The sequence below is a fragment of the Tachypleus tridentatus genome, unplaced genomic scaffold (assembly GCF_004210375.1).
Source record: "Tachypleus tridentatus isolate NWPU-2018 unplaced genomic scaffold, ASM421037v1 Hic_cluster_1, whole genome shotgun sequence".
NCBI lineage: Eukaryota > Metazoa > Arthropoda > Merostomata > Xiphosura > Limulidae > Tachypleus > Tachypleus tridentatus.
Genome location: NW_027467777.1, coordinates 34,480,267 through 34,492,154, shown reverse-complemented (window position 1 = coordinate 34,492,154; position 11,888 = coordinate 34,480,267). Strand labels below are relative to the sequence as shown.

The 11,888-nt window shown below is 32.2% G+C and overlaps 1 pseudogene; it reads left to right on the top strand.

Annotated features, from left to right (window-relative positions):
• Positions 1-372: 372 nt before the first annotated feature.
• LOC143241761 (trissin receptor pseudogene) lies at positions 373-11,512 on the top strand (annotated as a pseudogene).
• The last annotated feature ends 376 nt before the right edge of the window (positions 11,513-11,888 follow it).

Here is an 11,888-nt window from a genome sequence, read left to right as displayed (position 1 = left end):
TGTTTTTGTTATTTGTTTCTTACACATCTGTCTTCTGTTGTTCTATATTTGGTAGGTAACAATGTTTCTGTTAATTGTTTCTTACACATTCTGTCTTCTGTTGTTCTATATTTGGTAGGTAACAATGCTTCTGTTATTTGTTTCTTATACATTCGTCTTCTGTTGTTCTATATTTGGTAGGTAACAATGCTTCTGTTATTTGTTTCTTACACATTTGTCTTCTGTTGTTTTATATTTGGTAGGTAACAATGCTTCTGTTATTTGTTTCTTACACATTTGTCTTCTGTTGTTTTATATTTGGTAGGTAACAATGCTTCTGTTAATTGTTTCTAACACATTTGTCTTCTGTTGTTCTATATTTGGTAGGTAACAATGCTTCTGTTATTTGTTTCTTATACATCTGCCTTCTGTTGTTCTATATTTGGTAGGTAACAATGTTTCTGTTAATTGTTTCTTACACTTTTTGGCTTCTGTTGTTCTATATTTGGTAGGTAACAATGCTTCTGTTATTTGTTTTTATACATCTGTCTCTGTTGTTCTATATTTGGTAGGTAACAATGCTTCTGTTATTTGTTTCTTATACATTCGCCTTCTGTTGTTCTATATTTGGTAGGTAACAATGCTTCTGTTATTTGTTTCTTACACATTCGTCTTGTGTTGTTCTATATTTGGTAGGTAACAATGTTTCTGTTAATTGTTTCTTACACATTTGGCTTCTGTTGTTCTATATTTGGTAGGTAACAATGCTTCTGTTATTTGTTTCTTATACATTCGTCTTCTGTTGTTCTATATTTGGTAGGTAACAATGTTTCTGTTAATTGTTTCTTACACATTTGGCTTCTGTTGTTCTATATTTGGTAGGTAACAATGTTTCTGTTAATTGTTTCTTACACATTTGGCTTCTGTTAATCTATATTTGGAAGGTAACAATGTTTCTATTATTTGTTTCTTACATTCTGTCTTCCATTGTTCTATATTTGAAGGTAACAATGCAACTGTTATTTGTTTCTTACACATTTGTCTTCTGTTGTTTTATATTTGGTAGGTAACAATGCTTCTGTTAATTGTTTCTAACACATTTGGCTTCTGTTGTTCTTTTTGATTGGTAGGTATCAATGCTTCTGTTATTTGTTTCTTATACATTGCCTTCTGTTGTTCTATATTTGGTAGGTAACAATGTTTCTGTTAATTGTTTCTTACACATTTGTCTTCTGTTGTTCTATATTTGGTAGGTAACAATGCTTCTGTTATTTGTTTCTTATACATCTGCCTTCTGTTGTTCTATATTTGGTAGGTAACAATGTTTCTGTTAACTGTTTCTTACACATTTGGCTTCTGTTGTTCTATATTTGGTAGGTAACAATGCTTCTGTTATTTGTTTCTTATACATCTGTCTTCTGTTGTTCTATATTTGGTAGGTAACAATGCTTCTGTTATTTGTTTCTTATACATCTGCCTTCTGTTGTTCTATATTTGGTAGGTAACAATGTTTCTGTTAATTGTTTCTTACACTTTTGCCTTCTGTTGTTCTATATTTGGTAGGTAACAATGCTTCTGTTATTTGTTTCTTATACATTTCGTCTTCTGTTGTTCTATATTTGGTAGGTAACAATGCTTCTGTTATTTGTTTCTTATACATTCGCCTTCTGTTGTTCTATATTTGGTAGGTAACAATGCTTCTGTTATTTGTTTCTTATACATCTGTCTTCTTTGTTCTATATTTGGTAGGTAACAATGTTTTTGTTATTTGTTTCTTACACATTCTGTCTTCTGTTGTTCTATATTTGGTAGGTAACAATGCTTCTGTTATTTGTTTCTTATACATCTGTCTTCTGTTGTTCTATATTTGGTAGGTAACAATGCTTCTGTTATTTGTTTCTTACACATTTGTCTTCTGTTGTTCTATATTTGGTAGGTAACAATGCTTCTGTTATTTGTTTCTTACACATTTGTCTTCTGTTGTTCTATATTGGTAGGTAACAATGCTTCTGTTATTTGTTTCTTATACATCTGCCTTCTGTTGTTCTATATTTGGTAGGTAACAATGTTTCTGTTAATTGTTTCTTACACATTTGGCTTCTGTTGTTCTATATTTGGTAGGTAACAATGCTTCTGTTATTTGTTTCTTATACATCTGCCTTCTGTTGTTCTATATTTGGTAGGTAACAATGTTTCTGTTATTTGTTTCTTACACATCTGTCTTCTGTTGTTCTATATTTGGTAGGTAACAATGCTTCTGTTATTTGTTTCTTACACATTTGTCTTCTGTTGTTCTATATTTGGTAGGTAACAATGCTTCTGTTAATTGTTTCTTACACATTTGGCTTCTGTTGTTCTTTATTGGTAGGTAACAATGCTTCTGTTATTTGTTTCTTATACATTCGCCTTCTGTTGTTCTATATTTGGTAGGTAACAATGCTTCTGTTATTTGTTTCTTATACATTTGCCTTCTGTTGTTCTATATTTGGTAGGTAACAATGTTTCTGTTAATTGTTTCTTACACATTTGGCTTCTGTTGTTCTATATTTGGTAGGTAACAATGCTTCTGTTATTTGTTTCTTATACATCTGTCTTCTGTTGTTCTATATTTGGTAGGTAACAATGCTTCTGTTATTTGTTTCTTATACATTCTGCCTTCTGTTGTTCTATATTTGGTAGGTAACAATGTTTCTGTTAATTGTTTCTTACACATTTGTCTTCTGTTGTTCTATATTTGGTAGGTAACAATGCTTCTGTTATTTGTTTCTTATACATCTGTCTTCTGTTGTTCTATATTTGGTAGGTAACAATGCTTCTGTTATTTGTTTCTTATACATTCTGCCTTCTGTTGTTCTATATTTGGTAGGTAACAATGTTTCTGTTATTTGTTTCTTACACATTTGTCTTCTGTTGTTCTATATTTGGTAGGTAACAATGCTTCTGTTATTTGTTTCTTACACATTTGTCTTCTGTTGTTTTATATTTGGTAGGTAACAATGCTTCTGTTATTTGTTTCTTACACATTTGTCTTCTGTTGTTTTATATTTGGTAGGTAACAATGCTTCTGTTATTTGTTTCTTATACATTCTGTCTTCTGTTGTTCTATATTTGGTAGGTAACAATGCTTCTGTTATTTGTTTCTTACACATCTGTCTTCTGTTGTTCTATATTTGGTAGGTAACAATGTTTCTGTTAATTGTTTCTTACACATTTGGCTTCTGTTGTTCTATATTTGGTAGGTAACAATGCTTCTGTTATTTGTTTCTTATACATTCGCCTTCTGTTGTTCTATATTTGGTAGGTAACAATGTTTCTGTTAATTGTTTCTTACACATTTGGCTTCTGTTGTTCTATATTTGGTAGGTAACAATGTTTCTGTTAATTGTTTCTTACACATTTGGCTTCTGTTGTTCTATATTTGGTAGGTAACAATGTTTCTGTTATTTGTTTCTTACACATCTGTCTTCTGTTGTTCTATATTTGGTAGGTAACAATGCTTCTGTTATTTGTTTCTTACACATTTGTCTTCTGTTGTTTTATATTTGGTAGGTAACAATGCTTCTGTTAATTGTTTCTAACACATTTGTCTTCTGTTGTTCTATATTTGGTAGGTAACAATGCTTCTCTTATTTGTTTCTTATACATCTGCCTTCTGTTGTTCTATATTTGGTAGGTAACAATGCTTCTGTTATTTGTTTCTTATACATCTGTCTTCTGTTGTTCTATATTTGGTAGGTAACAATGTTTCTGTTATTTGTTTCTTACACATCTGTCTTCTGTTGTTCTATATTTGGTAGGTAACAATGTTTCTGTTAATTGTTTCTTACACATCTGTCTTCTGTTGTTCTATATTTGGTAGGTAACAATGCTTCTGTTATTTGTTTCTTATACATTCTGTCTTCTGTTGTTCTATATTTGGTAGGTAACAATGCTTCTGTTATTTGTTTCTTACACATTTGTCTTCTGTTGTTCTATATTTGGTAGGTAACAATGCTTCTGTTATTTGTTTCTTACACATTTGTCTTCTGTTGTTCTATATTTGGTAGGTAACAATGCTTCTGTTAATTGTTTCTTACACATTTGTCTTCTGTTGTTCTATATTTGGTAGGTAACAATGCTTCTGTTATTTGTTTCTTATACATTCGCCTTCTGTTGTTCTATATTTGGTAGGTAACAATGTTTCTGTTAATTGTTTCTTACACATTTGGCTTCTGTTGTTCTATATTTGGTAGGTAACAATGCTTCTGTTATTTGTTTTTATACATCTGTCTTCTGTTGTTCTATATTTGGTAGGTAACAATGCTTCTGTTATTTGTTTCTTATACATTCGCCTTCTGTTGTTCTATATTTGGTAGGTAACAATGCTTCTGTTATTTGTTTCTTACACATTCGTCTTGTGTTGTTCTATATTTGGTAGGTTACAATGTTTCTGTTAATTGTTTCTTACACATTTGGCTTCTGTTGTTCTATATTTGGTAGGTAACAATGCTTCTGTTATTTGTTTCTTATACATTCGATTCTGTTGTTCTATATTTGGTAGGTAACAATGTTTCTGTTAATTGTTTCTTACACATTTGGCTTCTGTTGTTCTATATTTGGTAGGTAACAATGTTTCTGTTAATTGTTTCTTACACATTTGGCTTCTGTTAATCTATATTTGGAAGGTAACAATGTTTCTATTATTTGTTTCTTACACATTCGTCTTCCATTGTTCTATATTTGGAAGGTAACAATGCAACTGTTATTAACTTCTTACACATTTGTCTTCTGTTGTTTTATATTTGGTAGGTAACAATGCTTCTGTTAATTGTTTCTAACACATTTGGCTTCTGTTGTTCTTTGATTGGTAGGTATCAATGCTTCTGTTATTTGTTTCTTATACATTCGCCTTCTGTTGTTCTATATTTGGTAGGTAACAATGTTTCTGTTAATTGTTTCTTACACATTTGTCTTCTGTTGTTCTATATTTGGTAGGTAACAATGCTTCTGTTATTTGTTTCTTATACATTTGGCTTCTGTTGTTCTATATTTGGTAGGTAACAATGTTTCTGTTAATTGTTTCTTACACATTTGGCTTCTGTTGTTCTATATTTGGTAGGTAACAATGCTTCTGTTATTTGTTTCTTATACATTCGTCTTCTGTTGTTCTATATTTGGTAGGTAACAATGCTTCAGTTATTTGTTTCTTATACATTCGCCTTCTGTTGTTCTATATTTGGTAGGTAACAATGTTTCTGTTAATTGTTTCTTACACTTTTGCCTTCTGTTGTTCTATATTTGGTAGGTAACAATGCTTCTGTTATTTGTTTCTTATACATCTGTCTTCTGTTGTTCTATATTTGGTAGGTAACAATGCTTCTGTTATTTGTTTCTTATACATCTGCCTCTGTTGTTCTATATTTGGTAGGTAACAATGCTTCTGTTATTTGTTTCTTATACATTCTGTCTTCATTTGTTGTATATTTGGTAGGTAACAATGTTTTTGTTATTTGTTTCTTACACATCTGTCTTCTGTTGTTCTATATTTGGTAGGTAACAATGCTTCTGTTATTTGTTTCTTATACATCTGTCTTCTGTTGTTCTATATTTGGTAGGTAACAATGCTTCTGTTATTTGTTTCTTATACATCTGTCTTCTGTTGTTCTATATTTGGTAGGTAACAATGCTTCTGTTATTTGTTTCTTACACATTTGTCTTCTGTTGTTCTATATTTGGTAGGTAACAATGCTTCTGTTATTTGTTTCTTACACATTTGGCTTCTGTTGTTCTATATTTGGTAGGTAACAATGCTTCTGTTATTTGTTTCTTATACATCTGCCTTCTGTTGTTCTATATTTGGTAGGTAACAATGTTTCTGTTAATTGTTTCTTACACATTTGTCTTCTGTTGTTCTATATTTGGTAGGTAACAATGCTTCTGTTATTTGTTTCTTATACATTCGTCTTCTGTTGTTCTATATTTGGTAGGTAACAATGTTTCTGTTAATTGTTTCTTACACATTTGGCTTCTGTTGTTCTATATTTGGTAGGTAACAATGCTTCTGTTATTTGTTTCTTATACATCTGTCTTCTGTTGTTCTATATTTGGTAGGTAACAATGCTTCTGTTATTTGTTTCTTATACATTCTGCCTTCTGTTGTTCTATATTTGGTAGGTAACAATGCTTCTGTTAATTGTTTCTTACACATTTCTTCTGTTGTTCTATATTTGGTAGGTAACAATGTTTCTGTTATTTGTTTCTTACACATCTGTCTTCTGTTGTTCTATATTTGGTAGGTAACAATGCAACTGTTATTTGTTTCTTACACATTTGTCTTCTGTTGTTTTATATTTGGTAGGTAACAATGCTTCTGTTAATTGTTTCTTACACATTTGGCTTCTGTTGTTCTATATTTGGTAGGTAACAATGCTTCTGTTATTTGTTTCTTATACATTCTGCCTTCTGTTGTTCTATATTTGGTAGGTAACAATGTTTCTGTTAATTGTTTCTTACACATTTGTCTTCTGTTGTTCTATATTTGGTAGGTAACAATGCTTCTGTTATTTGTTTCTTATACATTCGCCTTCTGTTGTTCTATATTTGGTAGGTAACAATGTTTCTGTTAACTGTTTCTTACACATTTGGCTTCTGTTGTTCTATATTTGGTAGGTAACAATGCTTCTGTTATTTGTTTCTTATACATTTGTCTTCTGTTGTTCTATATTTGTAGGTAACAATGTTTCTGTTATTTGTTTCTTACACATCTGTCTTCTGTTGTTCTATATTTGGTAGGTAACAATGCTTCTGTTATTTGTTTCTTACACATTTGTCTTCTGTTGTTTTATATTTGGTAGGTAACAATGCTTCTGTTAATTGTTTCTTACACATTTGTCTTCTGTTGTTTTATATTTGGTAGGTAACAATGCTTCTGTTAATTGTTTCTAACACATTTGTCTTCTGTTGTTCTATATTTGGTAGGTAACAATGTTTCTGTTATTTGTTTCTTATACATCTGCCTTCTGTTGTTCTATATTTGGTAGGTAACAATGTTTCTGTTAATTGTTTCTTACACATTTGTCTTCTGTTGTTCTATATTTGGTAGGTAACAATGCTTCTGTTATTTGTTTCTTATACATTCGTCTTCTGTTGTTCTATATTTGGTAGGTAACAATGCTTCTGTTATTTGTTTCTTACACATTTGTCTTCTGTTGTTTTATATTTGGTAGGTAACAATGCTTCTGTTAATTGTTTCTAACACATTTGTCTTGTGTTGTTCTATAATTGGTAGGTAACAATGCTTCTGTTAATTGTTTCTTACACATTTGGCTTCTGTTGTTCTATATTTAGTAGGTAACAATGCTTCTGTTATTTGTTTCTTATACATTCGCCTTCTGTTGTTCTATATTTGGTAGGTAACAATGTTTCTGTTAATTGTTTCTTACACATTTGGCTTCTGTTGTTCTATATTTGGTAGGTAACAATGCTTCTGTTATTTGTTTCTTATACATTCGTCTTCTGTTGTTCTATATTTGGTAGGTAACAATGTTTCTGTTAATTGTTTCTTACACATTTGGCTTCTGTTGTTCTATATTTGGTAGGTAACAATGTTTCTGTTAATTGTTTCTTACACATTTGGCTTCTGTTAATCTTTATTTGGAAGGTAACAATGTTTCTATTATTTGTTTCTTACTTCTGTCTTCCATTGTTCTATATTTGTAGGTAACAATGCAACTGTTATTTGTTTCTTACACATTTGTCTTCTGTTGTTTTATATTTGGTAGGTAACAATGCTTCTGTTAATTGTTTCTAACACATTTGGCTTCTGTTGTTCTTTGATTGGTAGGTATCAATGCTTCTGTTATTTGTTTCTTATACATTCGGCTTCTGTTGTTCTATATTTGGTAGGTAACAATGTTTCTGTTAATTGTTTCTTACACATTTGCCTTCTGTTGTTCTATATTTGGTAGGTAACAATGTTTCTGTTAATTGTTTCTTACACATTTGGCTTCTGTTGTTCTATATTTGGTAGGTAACAATGCTTCTGTTATTTGTTTCTTATACATCTGTCTTCTGTTGTTCTATATTTGGTAGGTAACAATGCTTCTGTTATTTGTTTCTTACACATTTGTCTTTGTTGTTTTATATTTGGTAGGTAACAATGCTTCTGTTAATTGTTTCTAACACATTTGTCTTGTGTTGTTCTATAATTGGTAGGTAACAATGCTTCTGTTAATTGTTTCTTACACATTTGGCTTCTGTTGTTCTATATTTAGTAGGTAACAATGCTTCTGTTATTTGTTTCTTATACATTCGCCTTCTGTTGTTCTATATTTGGTAGGTAACAATGTTTCTGTTAATTGTTTCTTACACTTTTGCCTTCTGTTGTTCTATATTTGGTAGGTAACAATGCTTCTGTTATTTGTTTCTTATACATTCGTCTTCTGTTGTTCTATATTTGGTAGGTAACAATGCTTCTGTTATTTGTTTCTTATACATCTGCCTCTGTTGTTCTATATTTGGTAGGTAACAATGCTTCTGTTATTTGTTTCTTACACATTCGTCTTGTGTTGTTCTATATTTGGTAGGTTACAATGTTTCTGTTAATTGTTTCTTACACATTTGGCTTCTGTTGTTCTATATTTGGTAGGTTACAATGCTTCTGTTATTTGTTTCTTATACATTCGCCTTCTGTTGTTCTATATTTGGTAGGTAACAATGATTCTGTTAATTGTTTTTTACACATTTGGCTTCTGTTGTTCTATATTTGGTAGGTAACAATGTTTCTGTTAATTGTTTCTTACACATTTGGATTCTGTTAATCTATATTTGGAGGGTAACAATGTTTCTATTATTTGTTTCTTACATTCGTCTTCCATTGTTCTATATTTGGAAGGTAACAATGCAACTGTTATTAGCTTCTTACACATTTGTCTTCTGTTGTTTGATATTTGGTAGGTAACAATGCTTCTGTTAATTGTTTCTAACACATTTGGCTTCTGTTGTTCTTTGATTGGTAGGTATCAATGTTTCTGTTATTTGTTTCTTATACATCTGCCTTCTGTTGTTCTATATTTGGTAGGTAACAATGTTTCTGTTAATTGTTTCTTACACATTTGTCTTCTGTTGTTCTATATTTGGTAGGTAACAATGCTTCTGTTATTTGTTTCTTATACATTTGTCTTCTGTTGTTCTATATTTGGTAGGTAACAATGTTTCTGTTAACTGTTTCTTACACATTTGGCTTCTGTTGTTCTATATTTGGTAGGTAACAATGCTTCTGTTATTTGTTTCTTATACATTCGTCTTCTGTTGTTCTATATTTGGTAGGTAACAATGCTTCAGTTATTTGTTTCTTATACATTCGCCTTCTGTTGTTCTATATTTGGTAGGTAACAATGTTTCTGTTAATTGTTTCTTACACTTTTGCCTTCTGTTGTTCTATATTTGGTAGATAACAATGCTTCTGTTATTTGTTTCTTATACATCTGTCTTCTGTTGTTCTATATTTGGTAAGTAACAATGCTTCTGTTATTTGTTTCTTATACATTCTGCCTTCTGTTGTTCTATATTTGGTAGGTAACAATGCTTCTGTTATTTGTTTCTTATACATTCGTCTTCATTTGTTGTATATTTGGTAGGTAACAATGTTTTTGTTATTTGTTTCTTACACATTCGTCTTGTGTTGTTCTATATTTGTTAGGTAACAATGTTTCTGTTAATTGTTTCTTACACATTCGTCTTCTGTTGTTCAATATTTGGTAGGTAACAATGCTTCTGTTATTTGTTTCTTATACATTCGTCTTCTGTTGTTCTATATTTGGTAGGTAACAATGCTTCTGTTATTTGTTTCTTACACATTTGTCTTCTGTTGTTTTATATTTGGTAGGTAACAATGCTTCTGTTAATTGTTTCTAACACATTTGTCTTGTGTTGTTCTATAATTGGTAGGTAACAATGCTTCTGTTAATTGTTTCTTACACATTTGGCTTCTGTTGTTCTATATTTGGTAGGTAACAATGCTTCTGTTATTTGATTTTTTACACATTCGTCTTCTTTTGTTGTATATTTGATGGGTAACAATGTTTCTGTTAATTGTTTCTTACACATTCGTCTTGTGTTGTCTATATTTGGTAGGTAACAATGCTTCTGTTACCTTCAATAGAAACATATTAACTGCACCTCACTTTGCTGTTTATACCTTCAATAGAAAGGTATTAACTACACCTAAGTTGCTGTTTACACCTTGAAAAGAAAGATATTAACTACACCTCACATACTGTTTACACCTACTAGAGAAATATAATAAAACAAAAATTTTTAAAAATTTTAGTTGTGTTTCTAAACGTCTTTTGATTTTAATTTTCAGGGGAATCTGCTACTTATGGATGTTCTGTTTCAAAACGTCTTCTGATTTTTCTTTTCAGGGAATCTGCTTGTTATGGTTGTTGTGTTTCTACATCGTCGTCTTCGCACGGTAACAAACTTTTTTTTAACGAACCTGGCTGTGGCTGATTTCTGCGTTGGCGTCTTCTGTGTTTTCCAGAACCTTTCTCTCTACCTGATGAGCAGTTGGCCGTTCGGTAACTTCCTCTGTAAGATGTACCACTTCATTCAGAGTTTGAGTTACAACACGTCAATAGCCATTCTGGTGGTTATCTGTGTTGAAAGATACGTCGCTATTATATACCCTTTATGGAGTAAACAAGCATTTACATTAGGTCGTTTGCGTGCTGTGATAACGATAGTTTGGCTGGTTAGCGCCATCTATTGTTCTCCTCGGCTAGTAATGTACGGAACTGCCGAGCTGCCCTCTGTTTCCGGTTCGTCGGTGGAGTGTTTCATGCAGCGCAAATTTTACGATTCGGAAATTTACGACGTCGCTAATTTTGTGTTTCTGTTAGTAATTCCCTTGGTTATCATTAGTGTGCTCTACACTAAAATTGCTGTTCGGTTGTGGAAAAGCACAGTTGATTCTGTCGAGTATGGACAGGTGGAGCTGCGACACGTCCGTGACGTTTTAAGTAAGGAAAGCTTATCTCTAAGGGGTTCCCAATCCAATCTCCAGTTTTGTTATGGAGACCATGCAGGTAGCCCAATTCACGTCCACGGCACCCATGTTGTGGTAAACAAAGATGGCGGTGGGATCTGTGTGTGCCGGCAAATCCGTTCGTCTTTAAGTGACGTGTCTAAACTTGCCGTCAGGGGGCACTGTTGTTACTGTAACGTGACGAGAAACATCCAAGAACCCAGCACGAGTAGGAGTCAACACAACCATGCCATCTCGTTTCAACAACATTGCCTTACACAAGCTCCAAAGACAATAATAAGAGCTAGAAGGAAAGTGTTGCGTCTTCTGGTGGCTATTGTCTTGTGTTTCGCTTTTTGCAATTTACCTTTCCACGTTCGTAAGCTTTGGCAGTATTGGTATCCATATTTCAATGGCACCACTAAAAGTTCTGTCTTCTTCACTATTAGTACTACCCTGTTGTTGTATTTTAACTCTGGTATAAACCCAATTCTCTACGCGTTCCTCTCGGAAAACTTTAGAAATTGATGAAGGAAGTGATGTGCTGCAGAAGACATACAGTCATAAGTCGTTTTGTTTCTTGTCGCTCAACCCCACGCGCTGCTCATCAGGAAGCCACAGTTGACCAAAGTCTCTAATCACTGTTCCTGTGATAACAAAATATCATATCGTGCTGTTGAACCTGCAGTTGTCCAAAACGTCTAATCACTGTTCCTGTGGAGTGATAACAAAATATAATATCGTGCTGTTGAACCTACAGTTGTCCAAAATGTCTAATCATCGTTCCTGTGGATGATAACAAAATATCATATCGTGCTGTTGAACCTACAGTTGTCCAAAATGGCTAATCACTGTTCCTGTGGGATGATAACAAAATATCATATCGTGCTGTTGAACCTACAGT